Source organism: Biomphalaria glabrata, chromosome 13, assembly GCF_947242115.1.
Source record: "Biomphalaria glabrata chromosome 13, xgBioGlab47.1, whole genome shotgun sequence".
Lineage (NCBI taxonomy): Eukaryota > Metazoa > Mollusca > Gastropoda > Planorbidae > Biomphalaria > Biomphalaria glabrata.
This window is the reverse complement of record NC_074723.1, coordinates 21181296-21194082: the sequence shown is the minus strand read 5'-3', so window position 1 is coordinate 21194082 and position 12787 is coordinate 21181296. Positions and strand designations below refer to the sequence as shown.

At 38.5% G+C, this 12787-nt stretch overlaps 1 protein-coding gene across 1 annotated transcript in view; it reads left to right on the top strand.

Moving 5' to 3' along the window:
• The first annotated feature begins 6534 nt into the window (after nucleotides 1–6534).
• The window catches only part of LOC106065235 (uncharacterized), a 100295-nt gene continuing 94042 nt past the window's right edge, over nucleotides 6535–12787 (top strand). Inside the window, exon 1 of the mRNA XM_056007960.1 lies at nucleotides 6535–6994. The gene's annotated coding sequence lies outside the window, so the exon portion shown is untranslated. The remainder of the gene's footprint in view (nucleotides 6995–12787) is intronic.

Sequence of the window (12787 nt, the reverse complement as noted above, 5' to 3'; positions counted from 1 at the left end):
TACTAACCCTAACCCTCACTGTAAAGAAAGAAAAGTTAGTTTTTGAAACTTTACATTTTAAAAGTTCAGTTCTTAACACAGATCAGCGTTTCTCAAACTGTTGGTACAAATCAAAAAGAAATTGACAGTATTACCCAATGGTGTCAAAAGGGTGGGTATCATCGGGAGCGGTTGGATTATGATGTCCCTCCTCCCACCTAAAATATTTCCCGTTTTTGTGTGTTTTTTTTGTTGTTGTTGAACAATAATAGCCGATATTGAGCTAATGACCTACATTCATTGATGGTGTTATGCTCCAACAAAAGTTACTCCCTCTCGAGCGAGTCCACACAGCTGCTCGGCTTCTCAGACACTCTCTCTAAATAACTTAATCACGCTTTAATCAACCTTTCAAACGTTTATTTACAAGGGAAATGGTCGTGGGGTCTTCTAATCTAAGCGTCTCTACCGTCGCTACCTCTAGCGTCTCTAAACATGTCGTATTTCCTGTGTTCATGTACCTACTCTTTTGCTTCCGATAGTACTACACAAATTACTAATAATTATGTATCCTAACAATGGTTAGAAAACTATGAATTTCTAATTTAATTTTAAAGTTCGTACTTTATGTCAATCAATCAATGATATCAACATGCATTGAAAATGAAAGACTTAGAAACAGTCTTAACATCAACATGGGCTTTTAAATACTATCGATGTTTTGCCAAATAAACAGTCTTCTACACTCTACTGTCATGTATGTAACGACAAGTGAAACAATTCAAACTTTCGTAAAATGCATAACAAGGTGCAAAAACTATATAACAAAAACTAGCCGAACATTACCCGCGGCCTGCGGGGCCATAGTTTGTGTATTACAGATCTAGGGGATTGGATTTAGATCTATGTCAAACTTAATGTTCCTTTCAGGTTTTTCTCTTTTGCAACGAAAATAAAAGTAGTTTTGCGAAAATGGGATTACACGTTAAGCCGATACATTCATATCTATTAAAAACGAAAGTAGCGCGAGATGAACAGAATATAAAGTACAATTAAAACGGGTTTACCCAATTTGTAAAATGAATGGGATTATAAAGTACCTCAGGACTTCTAAATTCGCAGATATAATGAAGGAATTTATGTAAAAATGCTTTTAAAACACATATTTGAAGGTTATATTTATTCAATAATGAGATCAATAGCCTATATTTTGTATTTTAAAGTGTCAAAATAAAAAACATCTGTGCAAAGTGTAGTTTTAAAAATTAGATCTAGAGCTAGATCCTTTCAATCTTCTCTCATGTAAACATGGTCTAGATCCATGAAATAGTAATACTTTGATAGATTTGGGTAACTTTTTTTTTCAGGGTCTTAAGTTTGTTTTAGGGCTACTATACATACGTCTCGGTTCCAGTTAGTACCCAAGGAACATTTATGCCAAGTTTTATCAAGATTGGTGAAACGGTTTTGATTTCTATGCGTAACATAGACATATAAACACACATAAATCTGCCTTACTTTATGCTTTATATTATAGATATGAACGTAACCTTGTAAAGTGTACAAGAACAAATAGACGCTCTTATAGTTTAAATTTTCCTTTATTGACTTTAAAACTTACAATCCTATATATAACTTCATCATCATCATCAAACTCCATTTGAGGGAGGGCTTGAGAGGCTCAAATCCTATCTTGCAAAAGCCCTGGACAGAAACCCTGCTGTCTTGCGTAGTGCTGCTGACTAGTGCATATATGTCACCATACAGATCGAGAATTTTTAGTTTCTATCAAGAAGGAGATCAGCAAGTCTGGGTCAGTCAAAAAGAATATGAGTCAAAGTCAATATCTTTTCGATACTGCTTTCAATACACAGATTTCTCTCGATATGGAAGTCATGTCTTTCCCTTTGTCGATCTCAAAGAGTTCTTCATTAACTTCATTTTTAAAAAGCATTTTCACTAGACGCCACAAGACACGCAGATGGTAAGAAACAGTTGAAGGCTTAGTGAAAAGATTGGTAGAGATTCTTTGGAAGTTCGTATGGCATAGTCATTGAACAAAATGCAAGTACTGCCCTGTGTCTTCAAGAGCATAGATGTTTTCTCAGTTCTGGTATTTTATTCAACTATTAAACTTTGGTAAATTTTCATATGTAGCGACCAAGTTTGAAACGAACATCAACAATACTTCACCGATTGCTGAAAAAACTTTGTTGTTTTCAGAGGTTGTTGAATTGTACATTCTACAATGTATCTTTAGGAAAATAAAGTGGAAAAAAAAAAAAAAATTAAACGTTTACAATAGGAAGTCATGCTTGTTGGCTAGTAACTGCACCAACTTAAACATTTGTTTCTTGAGTGAACTAAACAGGTTCGCTACAAAACATCTTACTTAAAGAGTGGATGGTCTTACTAAGTCCATTAAAGAACGTTGAGCTCTACTTGCCACAAATGGCTCTCACTTTTCAGTATTGGCCAGTCCTACCTCCTCTTAAAATAACTTTGACCTGCGCTTTTCTTATAGAAGTAGTGCGTTGTAGAGACCAGAGAATGACTATCTAAAAATTACACGTAAGTGTGGAGGGGGATGCGAATGCATTTTTTTATTTCTAGAAAGACGTCCCTAATAAAAGCTTGAGAAACACTGGATTGTTTGCTAAAAATCAATTCAAAAGGCAAGTTCTCTGGAAGACCAAAGATGACAAGGAAATGAGCCGCCCTCTTAAATAATGAGAAAATTAACTGCTTAAATGGTGACATGTGTAGTTAAGTGACATAATCCGCTTCGTTATCTGAGTTCGAATACCGATGGAGAATAAGAATTTATAATTGGAATATTTCACTGAGCTGAATATTATTTGCATGTTACCAATAGTCAGCAAAGAAATCTTATACTAGGCAGCCCAGTTCCGGGTCGGACACTGTCCAATTGGTGCTTACCTCGGACGGTGGAAGAAGAATTACGACACACGGTGTCGCCATTGTATGGAGGACGACGAGACAATAGAACACATTCTTTGTGAATGCCGAGTTCTGCACGAAGGACGATTGGGACAAGGATTTGATAGAGAACTGGTACATGTCCGACACAAGGCTGTCCTTGTACGGGGACAAGGCGACCTTATGACTCACTGCTCGCTTCCTTTCACGTGCTCTAAGGGAGTAATTCCCAGCATGTTTTTCGCTGCCAATGGGGTTTCTGATTCTTATACTAGGCATATCTAATCCTTACAGGTCTTAGGCGGAGTATGGACCCGAAAACACTAAGGTAGATGTACCACTCAACTTACAGGTCTTTGAAAGAGTTTGGTGTGCACAAAGTGCACGTGCTTAGCCGTGTATGTGTAAAAGGGTTTGGGGGGGGGGGTAGGGGATCTATGTGTAAAAATACACTTTTAAAATATCAATACGTATTTTCGATGTACAATGACAATTAATTATTGTGTAATCGCTCCACCAGCCTACGACCTCTCCCACTTTCTTTTTCATGAATGGGGAAGGGGGAATAAGAGGCTGTGTAGGATGTGGTCTTCACGCCTCGTTGGCGCCACCAGTGCAAGTACTGAATTATTTGTATATTTGTTCGTCCTCACAGAATAACCCAGTTGATAACACAGAGGTCTTGGCCTGATCTTGACCTCTTCTTCAAGAGCTGCACTTAATCGATCATATTTGCTAATCATCCTGTCCACTGCTATCAAACATTGGCCTTAGACCAAGTACAAGACAATCTTAGTGGGATACATACACATAGTCATATAGACAAAGCCGGATTTAGGTCTCTTGAGGCCCTAGCCTCTTCCAAATTTCTGAATGGAAACGCACTTCATAAAAAAAATCAAAATGCATTTTCTAAATTGTTGAAGATAGAAATAAAGTACTTTGTAATCTTATTTGCTCTTTATTGGAGATTTTTGTCGGAAAAAAATGTCAAGGACGCTAAATTGAACGTCAGTGTTGCCAACTAAACATAAAAGAATGGAGCTCTAAGTTTAGTAATGCCTCAATGCGTGGCAATGAATCTTCGTATTAAATTTCCTTTATTGTTGCTAGTTAGTTGGTCACAGAAACAGATGACCTTTACATCATTTGTTCTATAGATCGCAAGATCTGAAATAGAAACGTTACTTCTTTACAGTCAATATTGGTCGGTTGGAGGGGAAGTGGCAGTATTACGGAAAGTTTCGTAAGTTAAAAGTTTCCCCTTAACATACCAAAGAGGTGCCTCGGAACCCCAGAGGATATCTCTCAATTATCCTATTCTAATTTTTTTAAATATAATTTTTGTACTGAAATTTACCTTCATAAAAGCACACATACACACAAATTGTTTTGAATAATCTTCGACGAAAAAAAAACAACAACAACAAGCAAACAATGGGGTCCCTAGGGGACTAAAAGTCGGTAAACAATGTAAGCGCTTGATATATTAAAGGTTAACTCATTTTTTTCCCTGTTGCTTCTGTTTTCTTTATTTTTTATTTGCTTAATACTTTCTTGAAATCTTATGTTACATTATACAAATGAGATTTTAAATTAATAATTGTGAACCTATGATCGAACAGGGTATGAGGTTCGCAAGACATGCCCTTATAATAGTTGAAACATGGAGACCAAAATGAGAAGAAGAAAAACGGGTCCGTCTTTGTCAATGGATGGCTAGTGGCTACGGACCTTAAAGGAAAACCTGAAAACGTGGACATCACATGGGAAGAGGCAGTAGACGTCACTGTTGAATGATCTCTCGGAGACAGTTTCTTACCTTTTGTGTCGAATGGCGATGGAGGATCTAGTTTTTGTAAGTGACGTTTGACAGTGAATATGACAGGCTATAATTGTATATTTCATACATCGTATTAAAGATTTATATCTTTATCTTTTTTGGTGGATGACATGTCCCCTACCGGGCACCTCAAAAACAGTAATAAAAAAAATTGTTTCAACAAACTTAATGATGACAATGAGAACACTTTATTATGACTTTATATTTGATATATATATATATATATATATATATTAATTGTAAAATTAGTAAAAGTTAAGTTCCCCTTTCAGACCTTGTGATCTATAGGGCATGTGATTTAAAACAAAATGCAATCACCTTTCTTGATTTAATTGATTAATTTATTCGATACTATATCTACATTCTAGCTGAGTGGGTTTAGTACCTCCTTAAATCCCCGTTGGAAAGTCCGTGTATCCTGCATCTGCTTCTGTGGCCCACGGTTAACGAGCGTGTCTTATGTGGCCAGCCTAACGACCAGCCGCCTTTGCTTTTCCCCAACTAATGACAGGTACCCATTAGAGCTGGGCGGACTCAGAGGCGCACAAGAATCCCGAAATTAAAAATCTCAGTCTCACTAGGATTTGAACCCGGGACCGCCGGTTCAGAAGTCAAGCGCCAGGATTCGAACTCGGGACCGCCGGTTCAGAAGTCAAGCTCTTTACGGCTAAACCACCGCTTCCCCCCTCCCCTAAGTTACTTATGGAATAAAAAAGAAACTAAAAAAAATATTCATATGGATTTTTAAAATGTCAATGGTTTTGAGCGCGTGTGCACTTCTGTGTGAAGAAATAAAAAAATGTGTTTTCAAATTATATAATTCTCCAACCTTGTTTGTGTGTGTGTCAAGTAGGATTAGCATCACCAGAGTGCCGTCTTTAGAGAGACAGAACCAGAAGGATCATTTGCTATTTCATCATCTGTGTTTACACATTTTAAACTGTTGCTTTTATTCAGGAAACAGCTGAGACAATGGGCAGTGAGTTGGTCACTCCATGCAGTCTCGTGTAGGTCCGCACGTATCGGTGCTTGACCTGACCCTTAACCAAGTGCATACCACTGTCGCTATTACGGCGTCGGCCGGTGGCGTAGGATAAAACCACAAAACAAAACAAAAAAGATGCCCGTCTTCGGCCTGGCGATGTGTAGAGGAGAGGGGCACGTCGGGAGGGGGCATCGGTCTGGGCTACTTAAACCTATGACAATAGGTGGTCAGGAAGGAGAGAGAGAGAGAGGGGGGGGGGGGAAAGTCACTTGTTTGACTTCGAGTGGGTGGGTGTGGCAATTGAAAAGTGGTAGTCAAAAAAAAGTTAAAGGGGGGGGGGGGGAAGGGAGGTAGTTAAGTGGCTGGGTCTACGGTACACCGGGTGTGGGGCAATAAATAGTTGAAAGTCAACTCCCAGTCATTCTTTTCACCCAGATGAAGGTCAGCCCGTGCCCCCCCCCCCACCACGCACTTTTTAAGTTTTAAGTTCAGGCAGTGTAAACTTTTGTGTGAGACGCTTGTGATGTCTGTTAGTAGACACATCTCTCATATAGTTTTGGTTGAATTCATTCAAGGAATGTTTGCGTTGTGACGAGATATATACGAGATATACACACGTATGTCCTCCCATATTCATATATATATATAAATATACCGTTTCTATGTGTCACGTGTGTTGATGTGAAAAACAACCGTCGTTCAAATATCTCATTAACCGCCTCACCCCACCCCCCCCCCCACCCCAAACTCCCCATTCGTGTGTTTGTGTCGCAATTTCCAGGGCCACTTATGCTACTGACACAATACTGTGCCTCTAAGATGTACCATTAACTCCAGCCACTCGCGGCGCCTAATTGTTGTCGTATCTCCCCCCATGATACATGTGAAAGTAATCCGACACCACCTGGACTCCCGTGTCCACTGTATTGCGTCTTTGTGTTCTAAATAGATACTATCTTCCAGTCGTGTGTGTGTGTGACCAAAAGCCGAGGATTCATTACCGAGCAGTGCATGCGTGTTTGTTACTAGATGTGCCACAGGTCATCCCTGGCGACACACAACACTGAATGTGTAGAGACGTTTAGAGAGAGAGAGAGAGATACACATCATTTACAATGTATGTTGTGTACAGGACGAGTCCCATTGCAATGGCTTAGAAAGAGATTTTTCTCACCATTTTACTAAGGAGTAAGGCAAGTGGGAAGAAAAATTATCTTCCGACTCGGATATAAGAAGATTTAAAGAAGGTGAGTTAATGTTAATTTTTTTTTATCTTATAATTCAGTAATTTAACTTATGCAGGATACACGGACTTTCAGCCTGGAATTTAAGGAGCTACCAAACCTACTCAGCTAGAATATTAAGGATCTAGAATGGAATAAAGTCATCAATATAGTCTAGAAGAGTGCATTTTGTTTGACCTCACACCCTTGTGTGCGGTAGCCGGGTAAATTCACAGGTGGACTCAGCAGCACGCAGAGCCCAAGGTGAGTGGCATGCCCGGGTCCGTGAGCCGTAAGCGAAGACTACAAATAACGTACCACATTACGCTAACGGCATTATTATTGCTACAAAACATAGTACCTTACGTAAGTAACTGTACTATTGGCCGTTTGACTTAATCAGTTACTGTATTGTAGACCTAATTTCTCTACATATAAGATTTTATCCCCAGTCTACTGATATTTATTTAGTGGCATTTAATCAACGTAACGAATGATTCAGAAACATATTGCATGAGAAATAAAAAAAAGAACACACACAAAAAAAAACAACAAAAAAAAAACAACTAGATAATAATACTTTCTTTTATCATGTAAAAATTTGTGAAAAATGTCATCACTAGTAATTGCAAAGGGTAGTACTCACATTGGAAAGCATTTTTGTAACTATAGCCTTTTGAAACGTACTGCATGACTCGACAGATCTTAATTTCACTTAACCAATGAGAGGGAGAATTCTATCAGATTCCATTAGATTCTTGATCCCACTGGTACGTTGCTAAGTTACTGAACATAGATGTAGCTCAAAGATTGAGCACACACGTTTCATATTGACTCCCTTAGCAAAACTATTTGTTACATATAGCTACTTATTGTGTTACTAAATGTGTGAGGCTTCAGGAGTGAACACCGAGAAAAAAATCAGAAGCCCTTGCGTTGACCAAAGATTGCGCACTCATTGGGACGACTTCCTCATTGTAATGAACCACAAAACATCTAATCAAAGTAACAAACTCTAATACCTTTATTTAATATTAATACCAACATATACACACCAAAATCCTTTCCCAACACTCATGAATTAATACCTACGACAACAAAACGATTTTAACTTTGCATTCACTTTGGAACCAAAACTTCACCTAGGAAACGTTTCAACTGTATAAAAACAAAAGAGTACCTCTTTCAAACCTTACGATCTAAAGGGCGGATGTTTCTATAGCCAACGGTTAACGATGGTGTCATGTGTCCAGCAATATGACCAGTAACCTTTACTTTTTACTACACATTAGAGTTCGGTGCACTCATGGGGGCCTCCTGAAAACCCCGAAATTCAAAATTCCTATCTTCACCTAGATTTGAACCCTGGACACATCGGTTCGGAGGGCAAAGGGTTTTGCCAGCCTGCCTCCATGCCACCCATCATTTCATCAACTATGTAAACAAATATTTAAAAGAATAGCATAGCAGACTGGTTTTATTATTTTTTTTTAATGTGGGAGGAATGGGCTTTAATAATATTATTATAGCGTTTTAAAAAGTATACATTTAGGTCTCAGAACGATAATTGAGTCCATACCACCATATCATAGTTACGCCCCTGCTTATAACGATAAACATTAAAAGAACCATTTTTTTTAAAAATCCGTTATTTCCACCTATGACTAACGTAGTCTACCGTGACCAACTCAAAATATGTTGTGTGTATGTGTGTTTCTCAAAAGTTAGTCATACTAGATCTACACGCCCCTGGACCTACTGAAATCATTGAACCATACAAACAGCATGTTCAGCGTGCTAACTCTTAAACCAACTTCCCATTACAGCCTGCCCGAAACACAATAGAAACAATTTCAATGTCAATTCACTTTCCGTATATCAATTGAGTTCTGGTATTGTCATGTCTACATTCGCAACTACTAGAATCATTCCGAGCCATGGTAGGCCTATAATCCAGCAATCAGGACTGTATTTAACCGTCTACATTGTCCTGTTTCGCTGAAGCCTTAATAACCTTATTTCAGCACTAGTCTAGAACAATATTCTAGCTTTCTCGTCTTTAGTAGGCCTATAAATCTAGATCTATGTGGATTCTCCTTTCAAATAGATGCACAAAAAGGTGGTTCGTAAAGAAAAAGATAAAATAAATTATGAACAAATATTTTCAATGATATACTTGTAAACTAGCTATATACAAAAACACACACACACACACAAATATGTGTGTGTAATTAGGTGTGTGTGTGCGTGTGGTTTATGTTATACTAACAATCTGGATAGAATTAGAGAAAAAAAAAACAATACAGTTTGTGTCGAAAGAAAAACTAAAATCTGCTCCTGAAGTGGTTCACCCAGGCAGGTCCAATGCAGGTTTCAAGATTTCCTGCGTGTATATCAGAGACTATGAACTACAAACTATCAACAACCACAATCCTATCTCAGCCAGTACAAACAAGGAGAGACAAAATAGTGTCAGTTTCGAAAGTTCTGCCGATACTGTCTTATTGTTAGGCCGATTGACGACATGATACCACAGGCTACGGAGATTTATTAATGTTAATATTCATCTATCTATGTATATAATTCTTTTCATGGCTCAAGAATTTGGACATCAAGAAATAGAAAGATCACTCTTTTATTTCTGCAAGTCGGACGGACTAGAGTTATTCCACGTAATTTTAGAGGCGAAAAAAATAGGGGGGGGGGGGTGAGAACGAGTAGTATTCACCCGTCACTAAATAGCAGGGCCGGACTTAACCGTTGTGGGGTCCAATGCGAAACGAATTTCGCGGGGCCCAGTTTGGGTAGGGATACGGATAATCAGTGAAAATTAAGAGTTTGTATTAGAAAATATATTCGTCTTTGCATTTTATTAATTCTTTACTACGCACAGAATTACTACACGAGCCTTACATGTAGCGAAGTCATACAGTATATCATAAGAATTCTGTTTCCTACATAGATCACACTCAATAGCAAGAATTACCAAATGTTTCAATCTATCTTTGAGAATTGTTGACCTCAAGTAATTCTTCTTTAGTTTCAGGAGCGAGAAGCTTCTTTCACCAGATTCCACAATTACGTGATAAGGCCGTTTTTTTTAATCGCGCATAGCATTGGCGTTTTCCATATGACACCCCAAAATGACAATTTCTTTTCTATATATTTCTGGAGATTTGTATGAGTTTTCAAAAGATTTTAATAATTTCATGAGATTTCCAGGACCTTTTCGTATATTTTGCAATTTCATGAGATTTCCAGGAGCTCCTGGTAAATCAGGAAGCCTCGGGAAATCTGTTATAAGTTATAAAATGGTTTAATTTAATAATTAACACATAGAATTAGCGCGGGTCCTATGAAAGTGCGGGCCCACTTTTTCCTGATATCAATCGAAGACCTGTGACAAGAAGTCTCAAGACATCTTCGGTACTCTTGTTTTGTCATCAGAAGATGACGCTGTTGTGGACTTGCCTCATCAGGCGAACTTTTCCTAATGGGTACTCTATATGGTATTACAACTAACCTCGAGATATGTTAGAGGTCAGGGCACTCTATATGGTATTACAACTAACCTCGAGATATGTTAGAGGTCGGACACACTATATGGTATTACAACTAACCTCGAGATATGTTAGAGGTCGGACACACTATATGGTATTACAACTAACCTCGAGATATGTTAGGGGTCGGACACACTATATGGTATTAAAACTAACCTCGAGATATGTTAGAGGTCGGACACACTATATGGTATTAAAACTAACCTCGAGATATGTTAGAGGTCAGGGCACTCTATATGGTATTACAACTAACCTCGAGATATGTTAGAGGTCAGGGCACTCTATATGGTATTACAACTAACCTCGAGATATGTTAGAGGTCGGGCACTCTATATGGTATTACAACTAACCTCGAGATATGTTAGGGGTCGGACACACTATATGGTATTACAACTAACCTCGAGATATGTTAGAGGTCGGACACACTATATGGTATTAAAACTAACCTCGAGATATGTTAGAGGTCAGGACACTCTATATGGTATTACAACTAACCTCGAGATATGTTAGAGGTCGGACACACTATATGGTATTAAAACTAACCTCGAGATATGTTAGAGGTCGGACACACTATATGGTATTAAAACTAACCTCGAGATATGTTAGAGGTCGGACACACTATATGGTATTACAACTAACCTCGAGATATGTTAGAGGTCAGGACACACTATATGGTATTACAACTAACCTCGAGATATGTTAGAGGTCGGACACACTATATGGTATTAAAACTAACCTCGAGATATGTTAGAGGTCAGGACACACTATATGGTATTACAACTAACCTCGAGATATGTTAGAGGTCGGACACACTATATGGTATTAAAACTAACCTCGAGATATGTTAGAGGTCAGGACACACTATATGGTATTACAACTAACCTCGAGATATGTTAGAGGTCGGACACACTATATGGTATTAAAACTAACCTCGAGATATGTTAGAGGTCAGGACACTCTATATGGTATTACAACTAACCTCGAGATATGTTAGAGGTCAGGGCACTCTATATGGTATTACAACTAACCTCGAGATATGTTAGAGGTCAGGGCACTCTATATGGTATTACAACTAACCTCGAGATATGTTAGAGGTCAGGGCACTCTATATGGTATTACAACTAAACTCGAGATATGTTAGGGGTCGGGCAGGACACTTAAGTCTCTCCATGGGCGGCGAAATACTCTCTACGCCTCTGCATTTTACCAGGCATGAATTACAACATCCGCTATTCGAGCCTGATTGTAGTTCCTGAAGCGTGACGACAAAACGTTTATTATCCTTTATTTCATTCATATATTTATTATACATTCTTTTTTCAAAACGATTGTCTTTATAATTGTTTTAAACGTGATTTGCGATAATTTATTTTTTACTTTATACAATACTAACTATTACTAAACATAGACACACACTAAATATTACTCCATATAGACACGCTAAGTTAATATCATCCTTGTTAAACAGGTAGACTGCACTTTCCTCACAAAGTCATGCCCCCTCCCCCCAACCACTTTTTTCCCAACACCATTGGCGAGATTCAAGTGATTCATCACTCTTGTCAATCTCTGCACTTAAAACACACAGTGAGAATGATCACGAACTGTGGTTGCCTATGGGATGTGTACAGCTATTTAATACCCTCGTGCCGTTACTGTACCAGCCCACGAGGCTCCCTGCTCTTCGTGATCTGAATCTTTGATTTCACTATCAAGCATCTTGTTCGCTTGTTTGTTGACTCGAGATCACAGACATTTCTCAATTAGTCAATAAACAATTTTTAAAAGTTAAAAAAAAAAAAACAAGGTTACAATAACAGTTTGTGTGGAAACGCAAACTCAAAATCGGCCCCCGAAGTGGTCCACCTAGAGTCTTCACCAGGATTCGAACACGAGACTTCCTTTTCCAAGTGCTTTATCCCTCAGCCACAGCATCTCCATATATTCAAAAATAACGAACTACATGTCCCTGACAACCAGTCCAACTTCTGACATTCACGTGTGGCTCAGATATTGAGTCCGGTGGAATTGTTCTCACTAACAGGAGAGTAACTGTCGCCTAAACTATTAGGCTTCGGGCCGGAGGGGCTTGTTGGACAAGGCTTGAGAAGGGGAAGGGAAACTCTGAATTCAAACCTCTGATGCCTTGCAGCTGTGTTCTATCACAAGAAAAATCTTCGGGAGTCAACCCTGATGGAAAATCAGGAGCCGGCATTTTGCAGCACTCAGTGTACCCAAACTGTATCGACATTTGCCA